Source organism: Cebus imitator, unplaced genomic scaffold (assembly GCF_001604975.1).
Source record: "Cebus imitator isolate Cc_AM_T3 unplaced genomic scaffold, Cebus_imitator-1.0 Scaffold0, whole genome shotgun sequence".
In the NCBI taxonomy this organism is placed as follows: Eukaryota; Metazoa; Chordata; class Mammalia; order Primates; family Cebidae; genus Cebus; species Cebus imitator.
In genome coordinates this window covers 13,105,408-13,115,429 of record NW_016107315.1, presented here as the reverse complement: position 1 = coordinate 13,115,429, position 10,022 = coordinate 13,105,408, and the positions used below count along the sequence as shown (strand labels likewise).

The 10,022-nt window shown below is 43.7% G+C and overlaps 1 protein-coding gene across 8 annotated transcripts in view; it reads left to right on the top strand.

Annotated features, from left to right (window-relative positions):
- NTM (neurotrimin) overlaps positions 1-10,022 on the top strand; it is a 972,209-nt gene that overhangs the window by 411,528 nt on the left and 550,659 nt on the right. The gene's annotated exons all lie outside the window — the stretch shown is intronic.

Sequence of the window (10,022 nt, the reverse complement as noted above, 5' to 3'; positions counted from 1 at the left end):
AGGGTTTCACCATGTTGGTCAGGCTGGTCTTGAACTCCCGACCTCAGGTGATCCGCCCACCTTGGCCTCCAAAGTGCTTGGATTACAGGTGTGAGGCACCACGCCCGGCCAGGCTAACAGGTTTTACTTCCATTTCACCCATCATTCTGTGTTTGTGACTGGAGGGTGTGCTTTAAAGCTGTGAGCCTCACCTTCTATCTCTTCCTGGCCCGAAGGCTCTCAATGGGAATTGTGAAACGTAGAACCACAAGAGTCTCCAAAAGAAGTAACTTATCTTTTCTCCTCCCTGAAACAGATTCATATAGGCTAAAAAATTGGATGAGTACATTTCGCTTTGTTTAAATAACACTTGGTTTTGCTGCTTTTAATCATTGGTTCCCCTGAGCCTGGCATGCTTTCTGCAGCACACACTGGCTGCATACCTAACAGATATTTTGAATACAACAGCTTGACTCCCCTGCTGCTTGGATGATAGCAATTGGCTAGGTGTTCCATCCTCTTCCTTCTCCCCCTCTCTGTGGTTGCAAGGAGATTTCAAGTGCAATTTGGCCTTGCACGTCAAACAGCAATTTTCCTGCAGACATCACAACCTCCAAAAACCCTACCCTAATCAAATCTATCAAGCCCAATTTAGGGGTGAGCTTGTGTCTATTTATCAAGGAAATGGAGTTGAAATTGCCCCCTTTAATGGAATCACAGCTGCCCACCATAATCTTTCACATGGATGTTTGAATTAATAGTAGGACGTGGCCCCTGCTCTCCAACCTTGGAATTTGATTCTGGTTATAGGAAATTGCTATAATTTCTGTTCTGGGACTCTCAGAGATGTTGGGGCATTTGGGGCTGGGGTTAGAATTAATGTGTCAGAGGAATTTAAGAATTCAGAAGTGGTTGTGGGAAGATTAGCACTTTTACACAACACCCAGTGAGTCACCTCTGCATCAAATCAAACCTGCTGTGACCCACGTGAACTACTTTTACCAAGTCAAGGAGAAATAATAGAGGAATGGTTTTTTCTGAAGTTCAAATTTTAAATGAGAATACAGCAGATATGGGTAGAAAGTATGTGTCCTTCTGAAGTGTAGGGCAGCTCATTTGAACCAATTGTGTTTTTGGAGTTGCCATACTGAGTGGCCAGCAGCCCAGATGAGATGCCTAGGTCCTCCCTGAGCTAGAGTAAAGGCTGGTAGCCTGTCCTGGGGCCCATCCCTTCTCCTCATTCACTCCTTTTGTAACGTTGGGACTTTGTATTTCCCCCATGGAAGCCTCAGTGTCCCCTTAGAGGTTGTGTTCCACTCGGCATGCAGACATAGATCCTACGGCAGTTTTGCCATAGCACAGGGTGACTTCACTTTTTAAAATGACCAAGGGACATTCAGTTCCTCTTTCAAACACATTGGCACCTTTGTTTATATCTTGCTATTTAGAACACTTTTTTTCTTGCATATTTTCATGCTTGTATCCCGCGTCATCCTCATGGTACAGAAGGGAGGTAAACCATTCCTAATGTGAAATTGTAAATGAGGAAAGCACAGCTAGATGACCTATTCAATTATTGATGGCACTGGAACCAGGCCGCCTTGAACAAACCCGTGCTCTTCATGTAACACGTTCTGACGTCTTGAACCTTTCTCTCACTCCCCTTGACCACTCACTCCCCAGCATGTGAGCCGGGCACATCTTTCCCGAGGCAGAGTCCATGACCCCAGCTCTGTACCACCCACACAGACCTGGTTACCTCTGACCCCTCAAGGAAATTTCTCCTCATCTGACCCCCCCGCCCAAGAACTCATTCTGATAGATAGAGGGTATTTCAGGGAGACATGCCTTGTGTAATCTTTTTTAAGTGCAGTATAACAAAAAAAAAATTAAAATCCTTAAAAAAAACTAATTCTGAGCATTATAATACATAGGTGAGAGACAGCCTCTTTTCCTGAAATACACCTGAAGTTTTCCGTCTTTCAATTGACAATAAAAAGCTCCTAAATTAGAGAATCATAGGCATTTAATACATGTGGGGAGAGAGCCGATTCATTTTCTTCAAAAGTGGCTAATGCCTCTCAGAAAATTCCCCCATTTAGAATTAATTCAGCTTTCCTCTTGGATTCCTTTCTTGTCTCTTTTCCTCCTGTGTTGTCCTGCCTCTTTTCATTTTACTTAGGGGCATTTGCATGAAAACAGCATTTTAGCTACTTGGGGGTTTATCTGCTGCCATTTACTCTCCCTTAGAATCCATAATTCCCTGCTATCACCTCCATCTCTGCACCCCCCACATTGGGATGCCTTCAGGGAGGAGGGCACACACCACCCATCCCCATAAGTAGCACCCTTCTCCAGAGCCTGGAGGTCTGGCGGTCCCCAGAGTACCCTAGCTAGGACGGAAAGATTGCCAGGCAGTGATGGGTCGGGGGGCAGGGCTGCGAGGGTGAGTTGCTAAGCTCTCTCCCTGTGCCATCTGCAGCCCTGACCTTGTCTGTTGATCAATGGTCGGTATGTGCAGGGAGTGCCGAAAGCCCTGGCTGCTTTCTCGTGCAAGCAGAGTGCCATGCTAACCTTCCTCACTGCATTCTGTACGGCTAACAAATAGTCATAGCCTGAGAAACTGTGAACAGAAAGTGAGAAACAAAAACACAGTGTTATTTTCCCCCACTTTATGTAATTGCCTCGGATTATTGATTGAGCTTTATCCATTGTGCTGTGCAACTCCCTTTGCTACTGTTGAGAATTGAGAAAGGGTGCCTGTTCCTCAGGAGAGAGCCTGATGGGTTGCGGGTGTGCTTATGAGCAGATAGAGGCAGCCCGGCTCCAGATTGTTGAGGACCGAAAGGACCATAGACATTAGCAAATAATTCCAGCACATCATTTACCTGGCATCCTCCACCTCCAGACACATCACGGAGCTGAGGTAGCAAATACGGGACCTTTGAATGAGACTTTCCCTGTATGGCAGGAGGGCACCCTCATTCAATTTGTGGGTGTTTTCTTCCTTCATTGACAAACATAACTGAGAGAGGACATTCTACACCGAGGTCCCTGGCATCTCCATGCTTCTTCATCTTTTGCCACCTGTTTGCTTCTCGTAAACTCCTCTCTTGACGTTTATCATTGACTTACTAATTATCAAACGAACTGGCTGAATCTCAAGCCAACTTACTCCTTTCTGCAGCACTTGCTCCCAGCCACTGCCCACTCCTCTCTGTGAAATCCATCTTCCTGGCCCTCCAGACCTTGACCTTCCTTTCTCACTCAGCCCTGGCTGCTTGGCTTCTGCTCCTTGAGGACTCCTCCACCTTGTCTTTCTCCCAAGTGAAGGCATTCTCTGGAGTTCTGTCCCCAACCTTTCTCTTGTCCTTTCTTTTCTTTCTATACATTCTTTCCCTTGGTGTTCTCATCACCTCCCACTGTCCAATTATCACCTCTGTGGGAATGATGCCTAAATCTGTTTCCAGCCTTGACTATTTATCCAAAAGTCTCGTCTTGCATCTATAATTGCCTTCACAATATTACCAGCTCTGTCTTCCTTGCCCTGACATAAATTCTGTCTCTCAGGCCTGATAATCTGTTGATTTTAATTTTGTTATTTTTCACCACTCCTTTTCGTCTCCAGCACCTGCAACCTAGTTTGGTATTTTATTGCTTCTCACCCAAACGAGCAGAACAACTAATTAGTTAATCTCTCTCTTTCACCTCTTACCCTACACACCTCTTCCCAAAGTACAGCTCTGACCCTCACACTTTCTAATAAAAGCCATTAATGATACCCTTATTTTTGCCAGGAAAGTTAAGTCCAGCTTATTTATTGAGGCATGGGTGAGGGGGTCGGAGCACGCTCATAAGCGTGACACCTGCTGTTTCCTGTGCCTACTTTGCGCTATCTCAAGCCCTCGCCTTCTTCCTCTTTGCATGCACCAAGTTTTTGTGCCACAAAGGGCAAGAGTAGTTTCCTGAGCATCCACACCCAGTGAGAACTCTGGATTTGGTCCTGCCATCCCCTATGCCAGGATTAGCCTTCCTTTTCCCATCCCATGCACCTCAGCACCTCCTTGCTCACGTGACATAGTTTTCATCATCTTTCAAAACCCACAGCAAGGGTTACGTCCTCTGCAACGTCTTCTCTCACGCAACCCGACAGCATCAGCCTTTCCCTTCCCTCCACTCCCAGGGCACCGACTATGTCTCTCTTGCTGTGAGTTGCATGTGTCTCCTCCAAAATTCATGTGTTAAAGCTTAACTCCCACTGTGCTGGTGTCAGGGAAGTGATTAAGTCATGAAAGCTGTACCCTCATGAGTGTGTTAGTGCCTTGTCAAAGGGCTGGAGGGAGTAGCCATGACTCTTTTTCACTCCTTCTGTCCTTCCTGCCATGGGAAGACACAGCATACCTCCTTCTGGAGGATGCGGCCACAGGTGTTCTCTTGGAAGGGAAGACAGAGTCTTCATCAGGCACTAAACCCACTGGCATCTGAATCTTGGACCCCAGCCTCCAGAAGTGTGAGAAATAAATGTCTGGTTTTTTTTTTTTAATAAATTAATCACTCTCAGTTATTTTGTTAAAGAAGCACAAACAGACTAAAACATTCATATTATAATATCTGCTTCTATAAAGCAGAGGCCATCATGATCATCTTCCTCACTGTAGCCCCAGCACCTAACATGGAATAAATATGAAGTCAGGACCAGCCCTCACTTCCAACCCAACTGAAATGCTTGCCTTTTCATGAGCATATACTATGATTCCTTCTGTCATTGCTTTTACTCTGGTCCTTTCCTACAGCAATTTCCCCTCTATTATGGATTCACCAAAATTCCACCCATCGTAAGCAATGCCCAGTGTATATATCTTTTCCCACAAGAAGTCTTCTTTGGTCTCTTTTTATTCATCCTACATGGATAGGTGGGGTGTGTGTGTGTGTCTAAGTATGTAAACTCCCAAACATGAAAAACGTATGATTTACAGTTATCAGACTTATATTAGAATTTGGACACAGATAAGTAGAGCTTTATTACTTAATTTTTTTTAAAGTTTACACTACTCTAATACTAAAACACGCCTTGCAGGGGCAATAATACTAGTTTCTACTAACAGAAAGAACTTACGATAGCACCTGGAATATTGCAAATGATCAATAATGTTAATTCATGTTCTTTCTTCTTTAAGAAACTTAACATTTTCTGACTTTCAGCATATCCGTACACTTCTTTCCTGTCAATAATAGAACAAAACTACCAGTGAAAGAACAATATCTTATCCACATTTCTTTTGCCAGCAGTGACTATCAGAGATTCTTATATACTTGTATTGCTCGGGATATTTATTAAATTTAATGGAGCAAATGGATTTAGAAAGTTTTATGCTTTAAAAAAGAATATAGCTTTATTGTTTGCAGAAAATTAAACACAATGTTTATGGTCATGCCTATAAAATTTTGGACATCACACTTTCGATAAGGAATATAATCACTCGATAACATGTTTTCTATGGGAAAATCAGATTTGACATCCATCGTTTCAATTTAGTGTCGTTAGCAGAAATTTTGCTCCTTTTCTCCATTGTAACTTTATGTAAGCATGAAAACATGAAACAGCATTGATTTGACAACATTCTTTTAAAAGGTGGTCAATGAGGTAAATTAGATTACCTGCTAAATTCCGTGCAGTAATTGAGTTTTCCTGAAAGTCTAAGTGCACCTTCTTTGAAGAAATTTGTTTTCCACTATGGGGCAAATTATAAATAATTGTTTATATGCGCTAAATTGCTATGACCCAGAATCTTAAAAATATCTAATAATCACAAAATTTGAAGCTCTCTGGACTTGAGTTTTTCTTTTGAAAAAGTAACTGTGGTTAATCATTGCCTCACTTAGACTGCAATGTTGATATGAAAACCGCGTGTGAGCCTCTCAGTTCCAGAGTCTGTCTTTGCTTCCACATCCCTGAAGCCTAGTAGAGTGTCTGGAAGAGAAAAAGCGCTCAACAAATATTTATTAAATATGTACAGATTATGAGAAAGGTTGCTGAGGATTTTAAACTGTAATGTAATATAATGTATATTGTCTGCACTCCCCTCTCATTTTAGATGGGGTAATGAGGCCCAGAAAGGAGAGGGAATTTGTCCAGTGACACATAGGAAGCCAGTGGCAGAGCAAGGGGTGGTTCCCAGCTTTTATGCTTCCAGGTCTAATGCTCGTCACACACATCACACCATATCAGTCACGTCACAGATGTCATACACTGTCTGATATTAGAAAAACCCGTCCAATTCAACTGATATTTATGGATTTCTTATTAGGTTCCAGGCATGGTGCTAAGCACTGCGGGATTACAAGATGAGTTACACAGTCTCTGTGTTTAAGTTCACAAAAACACAGAAAGCACTACCAAATAGTTATTAGGACATAAATATTGCCATGGGGATATAAAGAAAGCACTGGGAGCTCACGGTGAATGGAGTCATGAAGTTGGATTACAGGAGGCACAAGGTCAAAGGCTTTTCATGGGAAAAGTGTTTTAGGCTAATCTTTGGAAGAAACACAGGGCAGTCAGCTAAGAAGAGAAGGAACAGTTCATTCCCAGGAAAAGCACAGAGGACAAAGGCCCTGCCTACCCCACGCCTGTGACTAGAAAGAGTCATCATAGCAATTACGGAATAAAGACTGGGAATGTGAATTTGTCCAGGTCATCAAGGGCAGGGAATACCATGCTTGGGAATTCAAACTTTATTTGATAGGTAATGGAAGCTTTTAAAGGTTATCTGAAGACAGGCACTATCTTTTTTGGAAAACCAGTCTGGCTGCAGCAGCATGAGAGTGGAGAGAGGGATGGCGACGAGAGAAGCTACAAGGCAGCTTCAAAACCTAGAAAGCTTTCTCCAAAGAGGAAAGTAGTGCTGAGAGCAGAGAGGAAACAGCAAATAGGAGGAACGCTGCAGAGAAGAACTGGCAGCTTGGGCTCTGCATTCAGGCTGGCCGTCCCCTTGTGTCCTTAGGCTAGTAATCGAATTATGCGTGCTCAGTTTCATCATCAGCGCAATGGGGCTAGAGCGCCCGCTCCCGGTGTCGGATGTGTAAAGCACTAAAAAGGATGCCTGTCCCACAGAAAGATCTCAGTAAGTGTTCATGGTGGCTGCTGGAACAGAGATGTTAACATGGAAGGCAAGTCTCCCAGAGCTGGCACCCACCACTGTCTTCAGTGCCTAGAAAAGTCTTTGACACCTATTAGGCATTTAGCAAATACTTTTATTGCCTTTATTGTGTCTTCTTTGTATTTTCTCCCTTTATACCTTTCAGACATGATCTTATATGAACTTATTTGCATAAAGACTACGACTGGAGCCTTCAGATAGTATGGGTTGATATGGGAAAGGTTATTAATGATGTCACGATTTTCTCTAAAAGTGACTATCACTTTCAATGTATTCAGCAGAAGGTTTGGGAAACAAAATGTTTAAGTGGAGGTGAATGTTTTAGAGACATCCTTCCTTGAATTTGATTTACAAGATCAGTGAGCTAAGGCTCAGTGGTAACAATTCACAAGTCTAGGGCTCTGACTTGGCTGGACAGGTGACTCACTGGGTCATGAGAGCTCCATGCTTTCTCTAGGACTTTACTTATCTTTGAAATGGGATTTATTATCTGAGCCCTAGAAATGCTATGTTCATGAATTGATACACGTTGAGGGCTTAAGGGGAAGAAGGCAGTAGGTGGCTGATGAAACTCTCTGGTTTATAAAGTTTGCACAGATTCCTAAGATAATCAGGAATTGACAGTCCAGTTATACCTTCAGGGACTGGGATTCTCTTTATATTTGTTCGATTATTTGTTTGATCAAAACTCATTTTCCTTCATTAAAACATTAGTGAAAAATATCCTTCCAGCCACCTTCAGAAAAGCAACTAAAATGGGCCACACACACTGCCTAGCATAAGTGTAACTAAGACATAGTCTCTGTGAACATAGCGAAAGCATATATGTAAAAAATAAGTACAATAAAATTTTAAATGCTCTCATGGAGATATATACAAGGTACAAATGAAGGAAAATTAGCTGTGTTCAGTGGAGTGGGTGTTGATCTAGGCAAGGGTCACAGAGGAGTGGTCATGAGCTGGGTATCTCAGGGTGAGTCGCATCACATAGGGTGTGGGGAGAAGAGCGTTTCTAGCTGTGAGTGACAGCATGTGCAAAGCTTTGACAAGTCATCCCTGAGAAGCAGCACATACAGGAGGGGGAATATTCAGAATTAGGCTAGAAAGAAAGGGGTCAAGTACGAAGAAGTATGCCCATGCACATACACAAACACATCCAGAGGCTGGCGGGACAAAAGAAAAAACTTATTGGGGTCAGAGACACCGAGGCTAAAATCCCAGCTTCTTGATCATTTCAAGTCTCAATTTTCTCATCAATAATAGAAGATGCATCATACCTACCTAGCAATGCTAATGTGAATAGAAATGTAGCACACTTTTTATGAACTAGAAAATAAAGGAATTGGTGCATGCATGTGCAATAGGTGGATAGATTAGAATTAGCAGATATACATAGACTATTCTACATCTACAAGACATGTGCAGAGAGAGATACTGATGGATGGACTGACTGATTGGTTTGGTGATAGATGCTAAACACTTGATTTCTTTAGTCCCTTCCAGGATTTCTACAAAAGTCTTTGAAAGAATAGCACAGTGATAGGTATATCATGCAACAAGGGTGCTGATTGGTAAGCCAGTAAGTGGCCCTCCTCCCCACACTGCTGGCTTTCTTGGGAGATCTCGGGTAGCTGATTAACACTGTGTCTGATTCACCTTTTCAAGTCATAGAGCTGCTGCTGTGCATCCAGACTTCCCTGTCCCAGGGGATTTGCTGGCATCAGTCCCTGGCCACGCCTCACGGAACCACTGATTACTGCTACAGCCCCAAGTGAGGCCACCGGTATAAGACCGGGCTACCAGGGAGCATGGGGGAGATCGGCGGGCAGATTTCACAGTTATGCCCAACACTTCAAACTATGTTTGAATACAGGTTTCTGGATTCCCTCGATCTGTTCCTCCTCTCCCCACTTTTTCGTCAGCTGCTATCTCAGTTTTGTTGCTGTGAAATCTCCTTTCTCCTTTTTGGAGAACTCTGCCTGATTTTGATCTGAGGCAGCTGTCGTCTGGTGACAACCAGCAATTTCTGCTAACGGCACCAATATAAATCCTCGGCTTCTCCCTCAGTTCTTGTCAAAGACGTGGGCCGGGGTGCCGAGTGAGACAGCAGCCCCTCTGACTGTCCCGAAGGTAGGTGAGCTATTGGGCTCCGCCAGCTGTCCTTCGAAATCACCTACGAGATTTGTTTCCAAACTCCTGCCTTGACGTGGATGTATGTTTTGATAGAAGGTTAATGCATATGTGAATACACAACTTTTTGATTTATTGGCATTGTGAACTCATCACTCTTTCCTTTAAATTAAAACTCCCTCCAGATGGGGATCGGTGACACAGATTTATCGATCTGCAATAAAACCTCACTCATAATCTCTACAGCTGCCCATTCGTCTTCTCGAGAAAGAGGGTTCATTACTCTGGATGTCCCAGGAATGAAAGCAAGAAGCTAACTTTCTCCTTTGTTCCCCTCCTGCCCCTCCCCTGCTTAAGGCTTCTCTCCTCCTCCCTTTCTCTTCCACCTCCTCCTCCCATGTCATGAGACCAGCTGAATGCCCCAAACACATTGACTCCCTGTCCTCACCTTGCTCACGTTCCCTCAGTTTTTTTTTTCACTCCCCTGCCACCCACCCTAAAGATGCCCTACCTTTTTGTGGACACCCAAAGAGTGCTGTGACACTGAATCTGATTAGTGGCAGTATAGCCCTCTGCTCTGCTCTTTCCAGACGGGTCTGCACCCTCTAATCTGGACAAACCACTGTGGACTCTGGTAGATGAAAGAGATCATTAGAAAAGGGAGACCCAAGCAGCCAGACTGACAGGAATGGACGTGAGTGGCAGGTGGGCAGGTACCAGGCCTGTGTCCGAATGGGTAAATGTGGATAAGGA